We start from the raw sequence: 24,530 nt of genomic DNA on the forward strand, positions 1-24,530 counted from the left end.
TTTGCAGACAAGGCTGGTTAAGCTTATGGGGCAGTAGTTTCCAGGGTCTGCAGAGGCACCCCCCTTGTGGAGTGGGACCACTGTTGCTGTACGCCAGTGCTCAGGTACATATCCCGAAGTAAGGCTAAGGTTAAATACCATTTTTATGTGTGGGTTTAGCTCCTCTTGGAGTTCACGTAACACGCGACCCGGGATACCGTCAGGTCCCATTGATGCTGTGTTTTTTGCTTTGTTTAGGGCGGTTCTCACTTGGACATCTGAGATGACAGGGAGATTACATTCAGCTGGGATAAGTATTTCTTCTTTTGGGGGTGAAGGAGGGGAGAAATTTGCACTGAACCTGTCAGCCAGAATGTTGGCAATATCTGTGGGTTTAGTGTATTTTTTGTTGTTGTAACCAACTCTGAGCATATCTGAGGGTTTCCGCTCAGGTTTCTAACATAGCTGAAGAAGGCTTTGTGGTTATCTTTAGTGCCCTTAGCGATTTTTCTCTCAAAGTTGGCCTTGGATGTTTTTATGAGAGAACGTAGTTTTCTGCTAATGTTGATCAGAGATGTCTTCCCTTCATGGGATTTTGCTCTGACGTGCAGTAGCTTCCTTCTTTTGTTATACAATTTGTTTATGGCTGAGGTCCACCAGACAGGATGCTTACCTTTGGTGGAGAGAGACTTGGATTTGTTTGGGATTGCATGATCCATGCATTCTTGGAGATGTCCATAGAAAGCATTTGTGAAGGATTCGGCATTGTGGGATGTGGTATCCACTGGCACAGTGGGCTTAAAGGATACCATCTCAGTCTTAAGAAGAGTGAAGTCTGCTTTTGAGAAGTTTTTCACTGTGGTCTTTTGTGCTGGGGGTGGAGGTGGGATATGTATATCCAGGGTGATTAGTTTGTGGTCAGATCTCACTAGTGAGGGGTATACTCCGGTGTGGAGCATTTTGTCCCCATGTTTGTGATGATCAGGTCTAGTATATTATCTCCCCTAGTGGGACAGGTGACTAGTTGTTCCAGTGCATTTGAATTTATGAATTCCAGGAACCTTTGGGCTAGGGTATTAGGGCTAGAATAATGTACCCAATCTATGTTTGGGTAGTTGAAGTCTCCCAGTATGATGGTATTTTGTGATACATTCATATCCTCCAATGTCTTCAGGAAGGCTGAGTGGGGTTCTTGAGATTGGGAGGGTGGTCTGTAACATGCTACCAGTTGTACAGCAGTTTTGCCTATGGTTAGTTGCACCTGTATGGTCTCTGATGCTTCATGTGTTGCTACTAACCTGGAGGTGTGGGTGTCCTTGATGAATATGGACACTCTCCCTCCCTTTGTGGTTCGGCCAGGGTTTTGGGGCCGAAAAGCATGATACGAGGTATAGCCTGGTAGTGCTGGGGTGCTCTCAGGAGCCTTGAACCAGGTTTCAGTTACTGCACAGACATCAATGTTCTCCATGCTGAGGAGTGCATCAAGTGCATGCATCTTGAGATTTAGACTTCTGGCGTTGAGCAGCATTACCCTTAGTTTTTTTCCATTTTTGTTTTCTAAGGAGGTGGGTTTGTCTTTTGAGCCTTGCCTAAAAAAGGCACTATGGGGGTGGCAAGAGCCTTAGCCAATATCCAGAAGCCCAGTGGTGACAGGTGTAAGCCATCCCTTGCGAAGCAGCGTGGCTTGTCCAACATGTGATCCCAGGCAGACAGACATTGGATCCCCTTAGAATGACACCAGTACTTGAGCCAGTTGTTAAAGCTGATCATCTTGTCTTTGTATTGTGGTATCATTCTTGGTGAGGGCAAGATGCTGCTCAGGGTCAGGGTCATACTAGCCTGGGCTACATAATCGGAGAGCTCCTCTATGTCTCTTTTCATGTAGTCCAGGGAGGTATGTCTCAGGTCATTCACACCAGCATGGACAATGATGGAGTCATATTTGTACTTGCTTTGGAGTGACTTGAGTGCGTGTGTTATGTGGCGGATCCTAGCTCCCGATAGACAGCTCACAGTCACCTTCTCCTTGTTCAGCCTGGTCAGCGGGACATCAGTGTGTCTGACTATAGAGTCACCTATTACTAGTGTATCAGGCAAGGTGTTTGGCCATTCTGCTGGTTGGTTCAAATTTGGTGTCCTTTGGATTGCTCACATTCTGCTGGTTGGTTCAACCTGAACCAGACCCAATGCCAGGTCCAACCACTTTCTGTGTTGGTATCTCTATTTATTTCCCTGGTGTTGCCCCTTTTATGTGTCATTTTGACTTAGTCTTCCAGCTCATTGCTATATAATATCACTTCCCACAACGTGCTACTTAAATATTTTTTTCTCAAACTTCACATTTTAAAAGTGTGCTGCTCTCACAAATAAAGTTCTCTCTTCTTCTACTTCATAGTTTCAAACCATTGTTGAACGCATATATTACATTTTATTGATGACCTACAAAAATGTTTATCGATTGATATGTATTGTCATCCTTTATACAGCTGTTTATGTTTTACTGTGTGTCCTACTTGCATTCATGTTGTCAAAATTCCTTAAATTCATTCTATTTTTGCTTACATGCTTTTTATACCTCTTGTACATGTATTATACTTGGAAATGTTCTCTCCAGAGCCCCTGCTGAATAAGGGCAACTTAGTCTCGGAAGGAAAATCCAAGTAAACAAATACTAATAAATAAATATCAAGCTGGCAAACCAAATTCAAGAACAATACATGCCCTAAAAATTGCATGATGAAATACAGGTATTTGAATGTCACAGCACACCTTGTTTCTTATACATTCAAGAAACAGGGATCATTATGGCCTCCTATAGGATGTACTAGCAATGTTATAAGAACAGCAGACATGGTACCTGCAAATGACACCCTAATGTGCCATGTGAATGCTGCAGACAACAGGGTCAAACTGGATAGAGGAAACTGGTAATTATCATTGGCTGACAGCTCAGTGGCCAGAAATTTGAGGAAACTATTTTGCATTCTGTGCTGGGCCTAGGTGTTCTCATTGGGCCCTCATTCTATTGCACTTTTCCTAGCTCTTTTGTGAATATGAAGCTACAGCAATAAATTGAATGGGGATTTACAGTCTCCATTGTTATTTTTCTGAGCTCTTACGTAGATTATCACATTGCTCAGCTAATTCAGTGTTGTGGTCACTTTTCAAACTTAAAACAAAATGCAGCTTTGGCCAGTTGTGTGATCTGTAATTGGAGCTTCTGGTAATTAACCCAGCCCCCTGGTATTTGACATTACACAAGCAGTCAGCCATCTTAGTCTTGGGATTGCTGGAAGCTTGAAAACAAAGCATTTGGACTATATTTTGCACCCTGGAAAGTACATTAAAACTAAATTTACAATATTGCACATCTTTTAAATCAGTTTTGCATGTTGTGTTTGGTCTTTATCTGAAGCTAAAGCTTTTAATTTAAGGCACTTTATAGTCCAAACTGCTTTTTGGATTTTGTGCTGGGCCTAGGTGTTCTCACTGGACCCTCTATTGCATTTTACTAGCTCTATACTGAATGTATTCCCCACTCGTTCACCTTTTCACTTTTGGCCAACCAAAGTGTGTTTTTACATTAAGAAGACTGGGACTGCTGTTCCAGTGGCAGAAGTAATGTAGCCTGGTTAATCTGAGTTGGGAAACACACAGGGAGGCTTAAAGTAAGATTGTTTCATTGGCCTGGGTGCTTTTTACAGACTTAAGTTCCAGGATCATCCATCTTGTGGCAGAAGGTGTTTAACTGCTCTGAGTTGGGAAGCATTTAAGGGAGCTCAAAGTATAGTCGTTTATTGACCAGCGGGCACAAGAGTTAGCATTCAACTTTTTCTGCCTTCTATAAATTCAGAGCTATTTCACGGACATGCTTACTGCTCAGTGGTGGTTAACAGTACCCTGTATATTAGCAAACCTATAACGCTAGATCTGTTCTTAAGACTTTAACCTGTAACACAGAAAATCTTTGTGTGGATTTCAACCTACAGCAACAGATTAGCACATGGAGTAATTGCCTCATGTACTCAGCCAGCCTTTTAATCCTTAAAGAAGCTAATACACTACATGATCTCATTGTCACAAACATGGGGACAAAATGCTCCACACCGGAAGTATATCCCTCATTGGTGAGATCTGATCATAAACTAATCTCACTGGAAATCAACATCCCGCCCCCACCCCAAACAAAAAAGACCATAGTGAAGAACTTCTCTAAAGCAAACTTCACACTACTCAAGACTGGTGTGGTATCCTTCAAGGCCCCTGAGCCAGTGGAAACCACAACCCAAGCTGCGGAAGCCCTTACAAATGCCTTCTATGAACACTTCCAGGACTGCATGGATCAGGCAATCCCAAATAAAACCAAGACTCTTTCCACAAAGGGCAAACGTCCAGTCTGGTGGACCCCAGCCATTAACAAACTTTACAATAAGAGGAGAAAGCTATTACATGATAGAACAAAATCCATAAAAGGGAAGTCACCCCTGATCATTATTAGTAAAAAATACGAGCACTCATAAAATCAACTAAGGCCAATTTTGAGAGAAAAATTGCCATGGATTCAAAGGACAATCATAAGGCCTTTTTCAGCTATGTTAGGAACCTGGGTGGAAACTCCCAGATATGCTCAGAATTAGTCCAAAATGATACAAAAATCACTGAACCCACAGACATTGCCAACATACTGGCAGACAGGTTCAGTGCAAACTTCACCCCTCTCCCCTAAAGGAGAGATAACTATCCCAGCCGAGTGTAGCCTCCCGGACATCTCAAATGCGCAGGTGAAAGCTGCTCTCTCTAAAGCTAAAACACAGCATCAATGGGACCGGATGGTGTCCCCGGCTGTGTGCTACACGAGCTAAATGAGGAATTAAACCCGCACATAAGGCAGCTGTTTAATCTCAGCCTTACCACAGGATACGTGCCCAAGGAGTGGCGACGGCAACTGTTGTCCCACTCCACAAAGGCGCCTCTACGGACCCTGGTAATTACTGCCCCATAAGCTTAACAAGTCTAGTCTGCAAAGCTATGGAGAGGATCATAATGGAGCTCATAAACAAAGATATAGGGGACTTGCAGACATTGGACCCGACCCAGTTTGGCTTTGTCAAGGGAAGATCATGCCTTTTGAACTTGGTCGACTTCTTCGAAACAGTCACCAAGGCCATTGGGAAAGGCAGTCCATACAGCCTACCTTGACCTTGCAAAGGCTTTCGACACAATACCCCACTCGGGTATTGTAGAAAACTTACCAGCTTAACTGTAAACCCATATGTCACAAGATGGGTTGCAAACTGGCTTAAGGACAGAACCCACAGGGTTAGAGTTGCTGGCACTGTGTCAGACTCCAAGCCGGTCACAAGTGGTGTCCCACAGGGCTCGGTCCTTGGTCCCTATTGTTTGGCATCTACTTCTCAGAAGTACAGGCGAACATAAGAGGACTTTGGCTGACAAAGTTTGCAGACGACTGCAAACTGGGCCATAGTGGAAAGTGCATCAGACACGGATATCCTTCAGAAGGGACTCACGGAAACAGATAGCTGGTGCCAAAGCCATGGCCTGAAGTTAAACGCCAAAAAATGTATAGTCATACCCTTCGGGAAAAACAAGGTAACCCCAAGCTACCATATAGGTGGCAATCCACTAAGCACAGAAGAGGTTATCAGGGATCTGGGGACCCAGGTTGACAGTGGCCTTTCTTTTGACACTCACATTGCTAAAGTGGTTAGAAAGACCTTCTACATTGCCCACCTGATCATGAAGGGATTCACATCCAGATCTAGTGAGGTTATTGTTCCCCTGTACTCTTCACTTATCAGACCAATGATTGAGTACAATGCCCCATTCGGGATGTATCTCACCCGACATCTGCAGCAATTGGAGAGACCCCAAAAGTTCCTCACCAAAAGAATAAAGGGACTCCAAAATCTGTCATATGCTGCCAGATTGAAGAAACTCCAGCTCTATTCAGTCGCATACCGTCTGCTCAGAGGTGACATGTGCCTGACATACAAGGCCATGTCCAACCCAGAATTAATGGACATGCTCCACCTCAAAAAATCCAAATCCACCAAAACCACTAGAGCAAGCGACTTAAACCTTAGCACGGATATAAACAGGACGTGCTGGAGGGATAGATTTATCACTCAAAGACTCCCTATGCTGTGGAATAAAATCCCGGTCCATGTGAGGCAGAGCACCTCGCTGACTCTGTTCAAGAGAAATCTAGACCTGTGGATGGGAGATCGTAGGTTTACCCCGGCAATCATCTCTGTGTCACTGCTGGACAGAGGCACAACAAACTAATGGGCACAGTATTTTTTCATATAACGGGTGGCGTAAGCCACAAAAATTTGGGCTAGGCTTATAAATGCCTTAGGGCAGATAGCCTAGTATAAACCTATGAACCTATGAACCTATGAGAGATGTATAAACATAACTTCTTTGGAGGCAAAAATCTCAGTTATAAACAAGGTTCCAAGAACAAACGCACACTACATCCTTCTCACATACTGCTCACCACACACACACACACACACACACACACACACACACACACACACACACACACACACACACATTACATCCTTCACACATACTGCTCACCACACACACACACACACACACACACACACACACACACACACACACACACACACACTACATCCTTCTCACATACTGCTCACCACACACACACACACACACACACACACACACACACATCCTTCTCACATACTGCTCACCACACACACACACACACACACACACACACACACACACACACTACATCCTTCACACATACTGCTCACCACACACACACACACACACACACACACACACACACACACACACACACACACACACACACACACACACACACACACACACACACACACACACACACACACACACAGACTACATCCTTCTCACATAATGCTCACCACACACACACACTACATCCTTCACACATACTGCTCACCACACACACACACACACACACACACACTACATCCTTCACACATACTGCTCACCACACACACACACACACACACACACACACACACACACACACACACTACATCCTTCACACATACCGCTCACCACACACACACACACACTACATCCTTCACACATACTGCTCACCACACACACACACACACACACACACACACACACACACACACACACACACACACTACATCCTTCTCACATACTGCTCACACACACACACACACACACACACACACACACACACACACACACACACACACACACACTACATCCTTCACACATACTGCTCACCACACACACACACACACACACACACACACACACACACATACACACACACACACACACACTACATCCTTCTCACATACTGCTCACCACACAAACACTACATCCTTCTCACATACTGCCCACCACACACACACACACACACACACACACACACACACACACACACACACTACATCCTTCACACATACTGCTCACCACACACATACACACACACACACACACACACACACACACACACACACACACACACACACACACACACACACATTGGTTAAAAAGGATGATGCCTTGAAGTTTATCCACATCCAAGTCTCCATTGACAAGGTTCCTTACCATGCCCTGGCCAGCTATAGGGCACCCTCTATTACCCATGAAGCTCACAACTCTTACCTAGACCTACTGGAGGCACTCACCATCCAACCAAATACCCTATTGATTGGAGACTTAAACTACCCCTCTATACATTGGGAATCATACACTTCCTCTAACTCACAGGCACAACGTTTCCTGGAATTTATCAACACAAGCACCCTGTACCAGATAGTACACATGCCGAACAGAGGAGCAAACATATTGGACCTAGCACTCACCAACATGGGAGCACACTGCACCCCCCCCCCCAACATGTGTCACATCCTCATTAGCGAGGTTGGACCACAAAGCTGTCTCTCTTAGAATAAAAATCAACCCAGAAAACCCAACTAAACCCATAACAGTTAGGAATTATTCTAAAACAAACGACATCCTGTTAAGTGACAGTTTTTCAAAATTCAGAGCTTCCCCAAACCCCAAGAACACAGATATGTATGCAGAATTATTTACAGAAACCCTGTACAAATGGCTGCACTGAGGCTGATGTACCTATCAGAAGTAAGGGCAGATCTAACACCAACAATAAACCTTACTGGTGGAATCCTTACCTTAATAAGGTGTATAACAAAAGAAAAAAATCATGGCCAAAATCAGAAAGAGCAACTCTCATACGGACAACAGCTCACTGATTCAACTAATCAAGAAGCTAAGAGGTCTAATAAAGAGGTCTCATGAAGTCCATCTTGACAAATTACAAGGTCAGCATAACCTCCCAGGCTAAGGACAATCACAAGACCTTCTTAATTTATGTCAGGACCTTAAAAGGTAACACTCAGCAGTATGCAGAACTGCTGGCAAATTGCACAACCTTCACTGACCAGGATGACACAGCAAATCTACTGGCTGATACATTTAGCTGTAACTTTACCCCCCCCCCCCACTCCCCACCATTACCCTCTGTGGAAGCCCTTCTAGCATACCCCCCCAACTATAACCAGGGAACAGGTTACAGTGGTTTTCACTAAGGACAAAAATATGGCTTCAATAGACCGACAAGATCCCCGGTTGTCTCCTAAACAGCCTAAAACAGGACCTAGCAGGACCACTTAAGACACTCTTCAAATACAACCTCAAATCAGGTTACATGCCAAGTGAATGCAGGAAGCAACCGTCATCCCTCTTCATAAGGGTGGACCATCAGTTGACCTGGGTACTATAGACCCATCATGCTGAAAAGCCATGGAATGAATTATCATGGAAATGATCAACAAGGACATTGGCAGACCTACAGACAGTAGAAGCATCTCAGTTTGTCTTTTTTAAGGGAAGTTGTTGCCTACTCAGCCTGGCAGACTTCTTCCAGAGGGTCACCAAGTCTATGGATGAGGAGAAAATGGTGCAGACTGCCAACCTTGACCTGGCCAAGATGTTTGGTACAATACTCCACTCAGGTATTGTTGACAAACCTTCAGAACTATGCATAAATTCTTATGTAACTCACTGGATTGCTGGCTGGATCCTGGATAGAACCCAAGAAGTCAGGATCGAGACCACCTCTGCCAGGGGAACCAGTCACCAGCAAAGTACCCCAGGGCTCTGTGTTGGGGCCGCTCCTGTTTGGCATCTACTTCTTAAAAGTGAAGGCTAATGTGAACGGCTTCTGGCTCACTAAGTTTGCAGATGCCTGTAAATTTGGAGGTATCATAGATTCTCTCCATGACAGCAACATCCTACAAGAGGGTCTAATACAAACAAATGACTTGTGCCAAAGCAACGGATTAAACTTCAGTGTGAAGAAATGCATTATAGTGCCCTTTGGTAAACTGCCCACCCAAGTTAATTACTCCATCGATAAAACATCAGTAAGAGTTGATCCAATAGTTAGGGATCTGGGAATATATGTAGACAGTAATCTGGCATTTGACCAAGACTCAGTTAAGACAGTAAGAAGATCATTCTATTTTGCCCAACTCATAAGCAATGGTATGACATCCAGGTCCAAGGAAGTAATAGTACCACTGTACTCAGCCCTTATCAGACCCATCACTGAGTACAATGCCCCCTTTGGCATGTATCTAATAACTAGGTACTTGCAACAGTTGTAATGCCCTCATAGGTTCCTCACCAGGAGAATCCAGGGTATGAATACCCTGTGCTACACAGACTGCTTTAAGGCTCTGTCTCTTGTACCTAGCCTCCTACAGGTTACAAACAGCACCAGAAACACTAGATCCAAGGACCTGAACTTTACCTGTGACATAAACAGAACATGCTGGAGAGACAGATGTGTGTCTCAAAGGATCCCTGCACTATGGAATAACCTTCCCATCTATATGAAGCAGAGTTCATCCCTGACTCTGTTCCAAAGAAACTTTGAACATTGGTTGGGAAATCACAAATTCAGTCTTGGTCTGGTCCCTATGTCTCTGACAGACTCAGGTTGTCAGTAAGTAAATTAATCCACAACCAACATACCCCCCATAATCCTTGGCTACCTCTTTACTAACATACACCACCATATAGGCATCCAAGGAACTCGGGGACAAAACTGGATTAGGTTGAATGGCTAAGCTTATAAAGACTCTAGTGGTCATTAATCTAGAATAAACTTATGAAACTATGAACTTAAGATCAAGCCAGTTATCAGTCCATTACACATGAATGCCGAGGGTCAATGATAAATAAAAAATAGTAGTAAAAAAATAGAGTACCCGATTTGAAAGGGAAATATACCCATCTATCCTGTTGTACCTGTTGAGTTCTTTATCTAACATTTTGCAGTGATTCTTCCCAACTGTGTTAGAAAAGCTGTATATCTCTCTCACACATACTTAAATTGTCCCACTGTTCCTGCCTATAATCCTTTTCTAGGCTACTGTGCATAGCTAACACTGTCTTTGAAAAACATCTTTCTCAGATTCACCCCAACATGATTTATGTCACGTCGTTCCCTTGTCACTGTTCACATCTTTCATTAAAAAGGTATACCTTGTTCAACATTCAAGTCCTATGAGGTATTTAAAGGTTTTAATTCTATACTTTTTTTCTTTTCCTGGCTTGGAAATTTACATAATGGACCTCTTTTTATTTCCTGTATGAGACCAAACTATTTTTATTGTGATATCAGGGATGACCATTCCATTGCAGACAATGACAGACCTTTCAGGCATGTAACCCTCCACATCTGACAACTTTAACACAATATCTACAGCAGGTCAGGGTGTTCCTCTTGGTTAAAGGTCCAGAGAAGCCATCTGCTAGAGATCATGGGCAGTACCATGCTATCTGCTGTCAGCACCACCAGATTCTTTCTCTTACAGGTTCCCATCTCACTACATGGGAGCGCTGCCATCTCACTACATGGGGGCGCTGCCATCTCACTACATGGGGGCGCTGCCATCTCACTACATGGGGGCACTGCCATCTCACTACATGGGGGCGCTGCCATCTCACTACATGGGGGCACTGCCATCTCACTACATGGGGGCGCTGCCATCTCACTACATGGGGGCGCTGCCATCTCACTACATGGGGGGCGCTGGTGATAATGTCTAACACCTTTCACATCACCCAGCCCCAAGATGTTGCCAGAATATGTAGCTGTTCTCAGAGTCTTCCAGGTGTCACTGTATACCCACGGTCTCCACTAAGTCATTGAACCCCCTGCATCTCCTTCCTGGAAAGTGAGAAATTCCCATCAAATGCCCATTTATTAATTTATTTTGAGCAGTTATTCTGAAAAGGTTAACTGAACTGAATCACAAGAGTCCTTTTCTGGCCAGGATATCAACATAAATATCAACACAATTAATATTTTAAATTAAAAAGGATAAGCGACACAAACAAGTTTTGAAGGATGAATTACACAAGTGAGGTGCATCACCGAGCATCAGTAACAGCAACACAACTTACTAAAAACAAGAACACGCAGAATATACACAATATAGGCCCAGCCCTGATCCCCCAGGCCAACCTTCTACCAATTCATGCCCACCCCTGAGCTGTTGTTGGGGTAGACCTCTTTTGAGCTGTTGCTGGGGTAGCCCTCCCCCAAGCCTTTGCTGGGGTAGACCTACCCTGAGCTGTTGTTGGGGTACACCACCCCTGAATTGTTGCTGGGGTAACCCTCCCCTGAGCTGTTGCTCGGGTAGACCTCCCCTAAGCCTTGCTGAGGTAGACCTCCCCTGAGTTGTTTCTGGGGTAGACCTTGCTTCTGCATGATCAGACCAACTTCTCCTTAGATGCTTCCACCAATTGTGTGCACAAGCAGTGTCCATTTTCTCTGAGTAACACCTCTTCTTATTCACAGAAAGGATACGCCAGGATGAGTGGCAACTCCTAAGGACTTAATTTTAAGTACTTCCCATGTTTCACCTGTACAACCTGCCTCCCCCCACCCATCCCACTGATTTCAGATGGAAAGCAATTAGCATCCTGCTCATGGAGCCTCATAACAGGAGGAGTAACAACTGAAATTACAATAAATTCTGCCCATGGACAGCAAGTGTCTTGGATCATCACAAAAAAATAACAGACCAACACCAGTTCAGGATAAAAATGCTGTTCAAGACAAACTGTTTCTTATTTAATGACTGACAGTTCAGAAAAAAAGGAAAGCAGCAGATATAGCCACCTTTAAAAAGGATGTAGCAGGCCTTCAATTGTAGTCACGGAATGGCCACCTTTATAAAGGTTGTAGCAGGCCTTCAATTGTAGTCACGGAATGGCCACCTTTATAAAGGTTGTAGGGCAGCCTTCAATTGTAGTCACGGAATGGCCACCTTTATAAAGGTTGTAGCAGGCCTTCAATTGTAGTCACGGAATGGCCACCTTTATAAAGGTTGTAGGACAGTCTTCAATTGTAGTCACGGAATGGCCACCTTTATAAAGGTTGTAGCAGAGCCTTCAATTGTAGTCATGGAGAAAGCTTCATGGTAACGAAAGCAGCTTAAGAATGAAGCAAACAGGATTAGAAAGTGGATAAAGACTAGAACACAGCCATACAGACAGACAGTGGTCATGAACAGAGTTCAGGCTAAATAAAATATAGTAACTGAAGGGTGAATGCAAAATTAAAGGCACACCGGATGAAACTAAGTACAGACAAGACAGTCATAATGGCAGTAAATGGAGGTAATCAGAAGCTGAAAACTGGGATAAAAGGAAAAAGTGACACAGCTTAACAGCTTCAAGTATCTTGGAGGGATGGCTGAAGAAAAAGAAAGTCTGAATGAGGAGGTCAAACCTAGCATCAGAGGGGCTGCAACCACATGGCACATAGTATCAGGGGTAGTGTGTGACAGAAGAATAGCAAAGAAACTGAAAAATAAGGTGTAAAAACAGTGGTGCAACCAGTACTACTGCATGCTACAAACACCTAGGCAGTGAATACACAGGCAACCAGTACTACTGCATGCTACAAACACCTGGGCAGTGAATACACAGGCAACCAGTACTACTGCATGCTACAAACACCTGGGCAGTGAATACACAGGCAACCAGTACCACTGCATGCTACAAACACCTGGGCAGTGAATACACAGGCAACCAGTACCACTGCATGCTACAAACACCTGGGCAGTGAATACACAGGCAATCAGTACCACTGCATGCTACAAACACCTGGGCAGTGAATACACAGGCAACCAGTACCACTGCATGCTACAAACACCTGGACAGTGAATACACAAGCAACCAGTACTACTGCATGCTACAAATACCTGGGCAGTGAATGCACAGGCAACCAGTACTACTGCATGCTACAAACATCTGGGCAGTGAATACACAGGCAACCAGTACTACTGCATGGTACAAACATCTGGGCAGTGAATGCACAGGCAACCAGTACTATTGCATGCTACAAACACCTGGGCAGTGAATACACAGGCAGCCAGTACTACTGCATGCTACAAACACCTGGGCAGTGAATACACAGGCAACCAGTACTACTGCATGCTACAAACACCTGGGCAGTGAATACACAGGCAACCAGTACTACTGCATGCTACAAACACCTGGGCAGTGAATACACAGGCAACCAGTACTACTGCATGCTACAAACACCTGGGCAGTGAATACACAGGCAACCAGTACCACTGCATGCTACAAACACCTGGGCAGTGAATACACAGGCAACCAGTACTACTGCATGCTACAAACACCTGGGCAGTGAATACACAGGCAACCAGTACTACTGCATGCTACAAACACCTGGGCAGTGAATACACAGGCAACCAGTACTACTGCATGCTACAAACACCTGGGCAGTGAATACACAGGCAACCAGTACTACTGCATGCTACAAACACCTGGGCAGTGAATACACAGGCAACCAGTACCACTGCATGCTACAAACACCTGGGCAGTGAATACACAGGCAATCAGTACCACTGCATGCTACAAACACCTGGGCAGTGAATACACAGGCAACCAGTACCACTGCATGCTACAAACACCTGGGCAGTGAATACACAAGCAACCAGTACTACTGCATGCTACAAATACCTGGGCAGTGAATGCACAGGCAACCAGTACTACTGCATGCTACAAACACCTGGGCAGTGAATACACAGGCAACCAGTACTACTGCATGGTACAAACATCTGGGCAGTGAATGCACAGGCAACCAGTACTATTGCATGCTACAAACACCTGGGCAGTGAATACACAGGCAGCCAGTACTACTGCATGCTACAAACACCTGGGCAGTGAATACACAGGCAACCAGTACTACTGCATGCTACAAACACCTGGGCAGTGAATACACAGGCAACCAGTACTACTGCATGCTACAAACACCTGGGCAATGAATACACAGGCAACCAGTACTACTGCAAGCTACAAACACCTGGGCAGTGAATACACAGGCAACCAGTACTACTGCATGCTACAAACACCTGGGCAGTGAATACACAGGCAACCAGTACCACTGCATGCTACAAACACCTGGGCAGTGAATACACAGGCAACCAGTACTACTGCATGCTACAAACACCTGGGCAGTGAATACACAGGCAACCAGTACTACTGCATGCTACAAACACCTGGGCAGTGAATACACAGGCAACCAGTACCACTGCATGCTACAAACACCTGGGCAGTGAATACACAGGCAACCAGTACTACTGCATGCTACAAACACATGGGCAGTGAATGCACAGGCAACCAGTACTACTGCATGCTACAAACACCTGGGCAGTGAATGCACAGGCAACCAGTACTACTGCATGCTACAAACACCTGGGCAATGAATACACAGGCAACCAGTACTACTGCATGCTACAAACACCTGGGCAGTGAATACACAGGCAACCAGTACTACTGCATGCTACAAACACCTGGGCAGTGAATACACAGGCAACCAGTACTACTGCATGCTACAAACACCTGGGCAGTGAATACACAGGCAACCAGTACTACTGCATGCTACAAACACCTGGGCAGTGAATACATAGGCAACCAGTACTACTGCATGGTACAAACACCCGGGCAGTGAATACACAGGCAACCAGTACTACTGCATGCTACAAACACCTGGGCAATGACTACACAGGCTGAATACACAGGCAACCAGTACTACTGCATGCTACAAACACGTGGGCAGTGAATACACAGGCAACCAGTACTACTGCATGCTACAAACACCTGGGCAGTGAATACACAGGCAACCAGTACTACTGCATGCTACAAACACCTGGGCAGTGAATACACAGGCAACCAGTACTACTGCATGCTACAAACACATGGGCAGTGAATACACAGGCAACCAGTACTACTGCATGCTACAAACACCTGGGCAGTGAATACACAGGCAACCAGTACTACTGCATGCTACAAACACCTGGGCAGTGAATACACAGGCAACCAGTACTACTGCATGCTACAAACACCTGGGCAGTGAATACACAGGCAACCAGTACTACTGCATGCTACAAACACCTGGGCAGTGAATATACAGGCAACCAGTACTACTGCATGCTACAAACACCTGGGCAGTGAATACACAGGCAACCAGTACTACTGCATGCTACAAACACCTGGGCAGTGAATACACAGGCAACCAGTACTACTGCATGGTACAAACACATGGGCAGTGAATACACAGGCAACCAGTACTACTGCATGCTACAAACACCTGGGCAGTGAATACACAGGCAACCAGTACCACTGCATGCTACAAACACCTGGGCAGTGAATACATAGGCAACCAGTACTACTGCATGGTACAAACATCTGGGCAGTGAATACACAGGCAACCAGTACTACTGCATGCTACAAACACCTGGGCAATGACTACACAGGCTGAATACACAGGCAACCAGTACTACTGCATGCTACAAACACGTGGGCAGTGAATACACAGGCAACCAGTACTACTGCATGCTACAAACACCTGGGCAGTGAATACACTGGCAACCAGTACTACTGCATGCTACAAACACCTGGGCAGTGAATACACAGGCAACCAGTACTATTGCATGCTACAAACACCTGGGCAGTGAATACACAGGCAACCAGTACTACTGCATGCTACAAACACATGGGCAGTGAATACACAGGCAACCAGTACTACTGCATGCTACAAACACCTGGGCAGTGAATACACAGGCAACCAGTACTACTGCATGCTACAAACACCTGGGCAGTGAATACACAGGCAACCAGTACTACTGCATGCTACAAACACCTGGGCAGTGAATACACAGGCAACCAGTACTACTGCATGCTACAAACACCTGGGCAGTGAATACACAGTAAGTGAGGAAGCAAGAGGTGATGGAAATGAAGTGGGGAGTAGGAGGCACACTGTGGGGCAGATAATAAAATTAGGACATCATTCAGAAGCCAAAGTAGCTCTAATTGCAGAAAAAGTAAAAAAAAAAAACAGATTAAGATGGTTCATGTACATATGCAAGAAAGCAGACCTGTTGAAGACCATTTGGGAGAGACACAAGAAGTTAAGAAGAAACAAGGCCATACAGCAAACAGAAGGATGGACCGCAAGAGCAAAGACCTGTGACAGTCATGCCCGACCATCGAAGAAGGTAGGAGAGTGACAATGAATGAAGGAAGATGGAGCAAAGTACACAGGATAACCTGAATTCAGTTGACTAATACCCCACAGCTATAAAGAGAGCCACTTGAATTCTAGGGTGAACTGTGGAAAAATACTGAAGTCAACATATTTTGTATTCTGTATTTAAAGGGTTAAGCAGAAAAATGTTCACTGCGTGCAAACTGAAATGTTCTGGGAAATGTTGATCACTGAGGAATGCAGGAGTTAATCTTAAACTGCTGATAAAGTTAATGGTGCAAGAATAACTGTGGTACTGGCTGGTAAAAACAAGTAATCAAACTATCAATTTTAATGAATGTTCTGTGTGCTACGTGTATGTACGTGCAGGAGGGTCTATATAAGGAGAACTCAAAGTACAAGTAACCAGACTGCTGGCATATTACTATCATGTAGCAGATCTCCATGCATGTAAAAATAAAGCTGTTTTACTTGCTTACAAGAACTTGGTGTGATTCTTCCAGAATATGTTAGAAGAGTAAAATCTTCGACATAACTGGCTAACGGCCCCTGCACGGCCGAATCGAACAAAGAGAGGCTAAAACCTGCAGGTGGAGAGAGATCAGGCTCTCCTCGAATGAAAGACCTCCAACTGAAACAGGTTGAAATTAGAGGCCAGTCACTCTTTCCAGATTCAATCCGTGAGGTGGCAGCGAAACAGGGCGGAGGAATCACAAAGGTAAGCAAAAGAAAAGCTATTTTTGTTGTTTCTGATTGGACTTTTTTGTCTAAATTTTAAGGGACTAGTCAAGGAGAAATTGAATTTTCTCAAAGTATAAGGGGTATATGTGAATAGATTCCATATACAAGAGATCTCAGGAACAGGAATAGTTTCTCGTAAGAAAAATGGGAACAGGAACCAGTTGCCAAAGGCTTATGACAAAACTGAAGATGAAAAGTTTATGTTTGATTTACACCCAAAGAATGTAAAGTATTTAGATAAATGGAAAAAGGAACATGGGTTTAGTGGATGTTTAAATAAGTCAGAATGTCAAAATCTAGTAAGATTACTGCGCAAACAGGCAGGAAATAAGACAAGGAAGCAAAAGAAGGTAGGGATTCCCCAGGCACAGAAATGGCTGGAGGAAGCAAATAAAAACATAAGGAACAAAATTTAAAAAAGGGTGTGGTAATTCAAGTGAAAAAGATGTGTACTTTGTTCAAAAGGAAGATAATGAAACTTCCATAGTCAGTCGTAGTCACCAGAATCCCTCGGCCCCTCCCATCCAGTATCCAGACCCTGCACAGGTTATTGAGGTGCCCCGACCAGGACCCACCGCAATACCAGGCTTGTGAGTGTCCCCACGCCACGTATTATATTACAGAGAGAGCCTGCCAACACTCTTGACTTACGAGCGAAGTATAAGGAGAGAAGGGGACTGGAAAATTAAGCAGAAGGTAGATCAGGAAGGAGAGGAATACCCACTGATAGAAGTGGCAAATCCTCAAGCAGGCGCAGAAGGTGAGGGTCCTACCATATTATTCACCGACCGTGGACCCGTGATGATATCCTAAAAGCGGTAGAGGGATTCCCCATCCAAAAGTAGATATGCGTAAATTCACAGACGTAGGGGGCATGAAAATGAGTTATAGATTAAACGCTGTAGAATTTAAACAAGTAATAAGGCAAATCCTAGGACCTGATTGGCACCTTATTTGCGGAACTTAGGACCCCCTGCTACCAGAGGAAGGGGGAGCCTTGCCGTTTAACTCCAAGTGTGTAGAACCAGAATAAAGACTCTCCTAGATAAAATAGAAGAACATTGGAAGCCCAAAGCAGATTGGACTTGCATTAATCAATGCGTTCAATCAGATGACGAAACCGTAGACAATTATCTACATCGTCTCACACAATGTTTTGATGCTCATAGTGGGTTGATTAAGGCAGAAAATCAGGCAAATGACTCGCCCTATGAACAGCAACTGAAAAATGCATTCCTAAAGGGCTGCAAGACAGCCATTGGTAACTTTATACAAAAGCATATGATCACACACAGGACAGCTGCCTACAGCCCCTTATGGATTATGCTAGACATGCTGAGAAATACCTGAAGAAAAAAAAAAATAAAAAAGCCCAGACTTTTACAGTTAGTGAAGATGGAACTTTAATGTTAGTTCAAGGTTCCGCAAATCGCGGAAGAGGGCGTGGCAGGGGAAGAGGACGAGGACGGGGAGGCATAAGTCATTCTGAGGATTTCGAGGGTAGGCAAAAGAGGGGGGAGTGTTTTAAGTGCGGTAAGAAAGGACATTTCGCCAAAGATTGCAGAGGACCGGAGAAACCGATGGTTGCTTCCGGTGGTACCGCATGACTAGATGATGGTCAAAAGGACGTAGATGGAGGGTATGAGGAAGAAGAAGAAAGTAAGAATGGGGAAGTAGGTACAAGTGAAGACGATGGGTGGGGACAGGAAATGGCAGAAAATGAGAAATATCAAATGGTAAATCTAACAGCACTAGCATCAACTATGCAATTGGAATCCCAACCAGTGATCACATTGCAAGTTGAGGGCCGAGACATAGAATTTCTTTGTGACTCAGGGCTTCTAACGTTAGTCAGAAGTACTGCCATATCATCCGATGTTACCTCGGATGAATATGTGCTTGTTAAAGCAGCAAATGGTCGTATTTACAAAGAGCCATTGTCCAAACCTCTGTGGTTTACCGACCCAGAGACGAACCAAACCATACGGTTCCGAGTAATAATTTCAGAAATCTGCCCAGTACATTTACTAGGAAGAGATTTAATGCAAGTGTTCGGTATAGCAGCCGTCCCAACCTCCACGGGGATGGTGGCAAGGAGAATAGAACTGAATAGTGCAATGCTATTAGAGGGGCAGGGAGATCTACATTACTGGTATAGTAATGATTTGATAGAGACAGGCCCCCAGAGTGTAGTGACGGCTCTTACAAATTTGGCATTAAGCAAATACGGCATAACAAATCCGAAGGTGTCAGATCCATTACATTGCACAATATATTACAGAAGATGTGCCGGACCTGATTTAGAATACGAAAAAAAATTTCTTAGTTTTAAAGTCACCAAACTAGTATTGCATAGCCTTTTTTGGGACACACTAGGTAATTCTGCAGTCACATGTAGCCTTACAAGGGATATGCAGCTGCTGTATAAAAATGAATTAACCACACATATTTCAGTCACGGAGAGTAAAGAAATGTCATGGTACCTCGTGGGTAAAAAAATAACTGAATGGGTAGGATGGACACCAGAACAGTTGGCAGGTAAGGGCATTCAGGTTCAAAAACTTAACTGGGTTACACAAGCCAGACCAACCGTGCACCTCAGGGAAGACAAACCGATACAATCCCCTGGGACATTATGACTATGTCTCCTTACCCCCATAGAAGAATCTCAATTGCAGATGATTCCAAACTCATTATGGTCGCAGGGTCAGCACGATATCGGACTGATTAGAACGGCAGGACAGGTAAAGATTACACCCAAGTCAAAATTTAGACCTCATAAACGGCAGTATCCCTTGAGCAAAAAGGCAGAGGAGGGCATTTTACCGGTAATCACAGCACTTTTGAAAGCTGGAGTATTAATTCTGTGCACAGACTCACCGTAATACGCCCTTATTTCCAGTAAAACCGGATGGGACATGGAGGATGGTACAAGACTTACAGGCAATAAATGCCGCGGTGGTACCTCGGGCCCCCATAGTCCCGGATCCGTCTATTCTGCTGAACGATATCCTTCCAACAGATAACTACTTTTCTGTAATTGATATCAGTAATGCCTTTTTCTCTATTCCCTTGCAGGAAGATAGTAGATTTTGGTTTGCATTTACGTTTATGGGCAAGCGTTATACCTATACCAGGTTACCGCAGGGATACTACGAAAGTCCGACCATCTTCTCACAAGAGATGTCCACCAATTTGGCTCAGTTCCAACCAGCCCAAGGGTGCCACCTACTGCTGTATGTGGATGATATCCTCCTGGCCGCGACTACGGAAAAACTCTGTAAGTCCGAGACTATTCGACTACTACACTTTCTGGCACACAAAGGACATAAGGTAAATAAGTCTAAGTTACAATTTTGTAAATTAGAAGTACGTTACCTGGGTTATACTATCTCTGGGAAGGGCAGGCGATTAGATGACAGCAGAAAGAATGCTATTTTACAAGCCCCATGCCAACTACAAAAAGAAATGATGTCCTTTTTAGGCATTACGAACTTCTGTCGTAGTTGGATTCCCAACTACGCCGAAAAAGTGCACCCGCTATCAGACTTAATTTTTGCAATACCAATGGCGGCAAAAGATTTGCTGCACTGGACAGACAAGGCAGTACAGGCATTTACTAGGATCAAGCAACTGATAGCTAGGTCAGCAACATTGGGGTTTCCAGATTACAGTAAGACCTTTATACAGACTGTAGATTGCAAGCAGGGATTTATGACATCTGTTTTAATGCAAATGTATGGAGATAAGTTAAGACCATTGGCATTTTACTCTAGCAAATTAGACTCAGTAGCACGAGCATTACCACACTGTGTGCAAGCAGTAATTGCAGCCGCTTTGGCGGTACAAGCGTCTGCCACGTTGGTATTGTTCCATGATCTTACGTTAAAAGTCCCGCACTCTGTAGCAGTCATCCTTCTGCAGGACAAGTTAACATTTCTGTCACCTAGCAGACATTTATCTTGTATGACTACGCTGTTATCGCAGCCACACATGACAATTGAGAGATGCACTACCTTAAATCCAGCGACATTGCTACCTGTTGCTGAAGACGGTATTCCGCATGTATGCTTAGATCTCATACATTCTAAAGTTCTACCAAGACCGGATCTTAAAAATCAACCCTTACTACATGCGGACTGGACACTGTTTGTAGATGGGTCAGCACGCAAAACAGAAACAGGCACCACGCAGGTAGGGTATGCAGTTACTACTGCAACTCAGATAATAGAGGCAAGACCACTCCCCGGGAACTTATCCGCTCAAGCAGCGGAACTGATTGCTGTGACAAGGGCATGTCTCCTTTCAGAGGACAAAAATGTCACTATCTATACGGATAGTCAATATGCCTTCTCTACGGTGCATGTGTTTGCTCAGCAATGAAAAAATAGGGGGATGGTTACAACCTCGGGGAAAGACATTATGCACAAAGACCTAATCCTTGAATTACTACAAGCCGTCCAACGGCCACGGGGTTTGGCCATCTGTAAATGCGCTGCTCATACCCGTGCTAAGGACCCGGTATCACTTGGTAATGCCCTAGCAGACAAAGCAGCCAAAGAGGCAGCTATGTCCAGTACCTTTTCACTTAAAACCACACCTACAGAATTACAACCAACAGATAAATTTGATTTGCAAACCTTACAAGTCATGCAGAAACTTAGCACAGTACAGGAAAAACAACGCTGGACTAGGTATGGTGTTAGGCAGAACAAAGGAATCTATGTGGGACCGGATAATAAATATGTTTTGCCTACTAATCTTTTAGATATGCAGCACTAGTTGTGCATGGCCCTTCCCATCTGGGCCCTGCAGCTATGGTTAGAATTATCCACCTTACCTTTTGGACCAAGGGTTTCATTGCATATGCAAAACGTTTTTGTCTATCCTGCATAGTATGTGCTAAATACCACGGGAGGGTCAGAGTTGCTCCGGCATCATTTCCAACACCCCTATCCTTTTCATACAATATGTATGGACTTCATCGAATTGACCCGCACAACTAAAGAAGTTTGTGTTAGTAATAGTAGATGCATTTACTAAGTGGGTTGAGGCTTTTCCGGTGACACATCCGGATGCTCAATCAGTGGCTAAAATTTTGGTCAATCACATCGTCCCGCACTTTAGACTTCCTACACGCATCTACTCTGACAACGGCACACATTTTGTCAATCAGATCATACAGAAACTGTCTACAGTTTTCCAAATTAAATTGAAACACCATTGTGCCTACCACCCACAGTCAGCAGGGTTGGTGAAACGCCATAACGGCATTCTAAAAGGCAAGTTAAGAAAACTCATGGCGAGACACATCAGTCTTGGATTACCTGTCTACCTCTAGCCCTCCTTTCCATGCACAACTCCCACCTCAAAAGGAGTCACCGCATTTGAGTTGGTGTATGGGAGACCTTGTTGCGTCCCGCAGTGGCAAAACTTGTTGCCTGCGGAACGTGAGGGGGGTGAGGAGATAGCTGAGTACATGAGGAAAATGCTGACCAATACTAACAGCTGTTTAACGAATGATTGTTTTTCAGGTTCAAGAGACGACAAGATCACGGAAATCAGACCCCGCGAGTGGGTCTGGATCAAAATAATAAAGCAAGAATTGGGCATCCCCAAATGGGAGGGCCCTACCAGGTGCTAATCGCAACTCCAACAGCAGTTCGGATTAAAGAAAGGTCCTCATGGATCCACCTAACGCATTGCAAAATCATAAAACATTTTAAGTTAAATAAAGACTTGAGTTCCCCTGAGGAACAAACAGACAGCAGCAATCATGAAGGACAATAATGAGAATAAGAGAAAATGGTTCTATTGCAATGTTTTATTGTTTATAACTATTGTGATTGTAATATTTCTGTTTTGGACATTTCTGTCTTTAATGAAGCTAGCCATTCAAAAAGAGACAAACACACCAGCTGGCATCCAAACTTTAATACATATCAAGCGATTAAATATGCATATGCATCCTCAATGAATGTCTCAAATTGTTGGGTATGTACTGCAATACCTACTGTACACAGTGGCTTAATGTTAGGGACAGCCCTCTGGGAATAAATGATACTTGGAATAGTTTGTTGTTTGAAACCACAGAAGTACCACTGAGAGACAAGGTGGCGCTGCCTCTTCTGGGGCCAAAATGGAACAGTGTGTTTTCAAAAGATTGGGAAAGTTAAGGTGGGGCTGAGCCAATGTAATTTGACAATAGTTCATAATTGTACCCTAGAAGGGCAGTGTGAGACTAAGTTTGGAGCTATAAAAAAAGACATCAATGTAAATGATATTAGTTTTGTTGAAAAAATGCTGTATGTATATGGCCTGTTATTTAAGGGGCTAAAGCCAAATTGGAGTTATGAATTTGCAACCAATATTACCATCAAAACAAATGATTGTTATTTTATTTGTGGTAGGAAAGCATATAAATGGTTACCATATGGCTGGTCAGGAAGTTGTTTTTTGGGATATCTGATACCAGCTATCAGGCACACAAATGCGTTGCCTCAAGGTAAAATACAAAATGCACGTTCTCTTAATAAACCTATTAATCCCGTTGGTAACATTGATGCGTCATGGATTTATCACCATGACTTGGCACACGTCAGCAGCAAAGGACTCTCACATATGGACCTAGGCGATGATGTAATTGCTTGGGCTGGTATTTTGCCAGCATATGGGACAGTAAAATCCATCTGGGAACTGAGAAAACTGTCAAAACTGTTAGAGACTCTGAGTAATGCGACATTTTCAGCGCTAGAATTGGTGACGGACGAATTAACGGCGATGAGAACAGTAGTGTTGCAGAACCGTATGGCTTCGATTTCACCCTAGCGCGAAAGGAGGTACTTGCGCTCTGATACACGAGGAGTGCTGCTCGTTCATCCCTGATAACGAGCACGATTCAGAGCCATCTTGAAATAATTCAACAAGTTTCTGAACTGACTAAACCTGGTCCAAACCCTTGACTGACTTTTTCCAAAATCTGTTTGGAAACTGGGGTTCTGTGTTAATGAACATTTTAATTGCTGTATGTGTTGGTGCAATCATATTTTTGCTGCTTGGCTGCTGTTGCATACCATGTATCAAAATGATAATATCGAAGGTTATCTCTGCCAATGCTACAAAAGCATATTTCTCTGATTATGAGAAGGTATACAACGATCTGGGA

General features: G+C 44.1%; 1 protein-coding gene across 3 annotated transcripts in view; it reads right to left on the minus strand.

Annotated features, from left to right (window-relative positions):
- The window catches only part of DNM3 (dynamin 3), a 2,680,418-nt gene that overhangs the window by 2,159,387 nt on the left and 496,501 nt on the right, over positions 1-24,530 (minus strand). The window lies entirely within an intron of this gene.

The sequence above is a fragment of the Protopterus annectens genome, chromosome 10.part0, assembly GCF_019279795.1.
Source record: "Protopterus annectens isolate FY-2018-M chromosome 10.part0, PAN1.0, whole genome shotgun sequence".
NCBI lineage: Eukaryota > Metazoa > Chordata > Ceratodontiformes > Protopteridae > Protopterus > Protopterus annectens.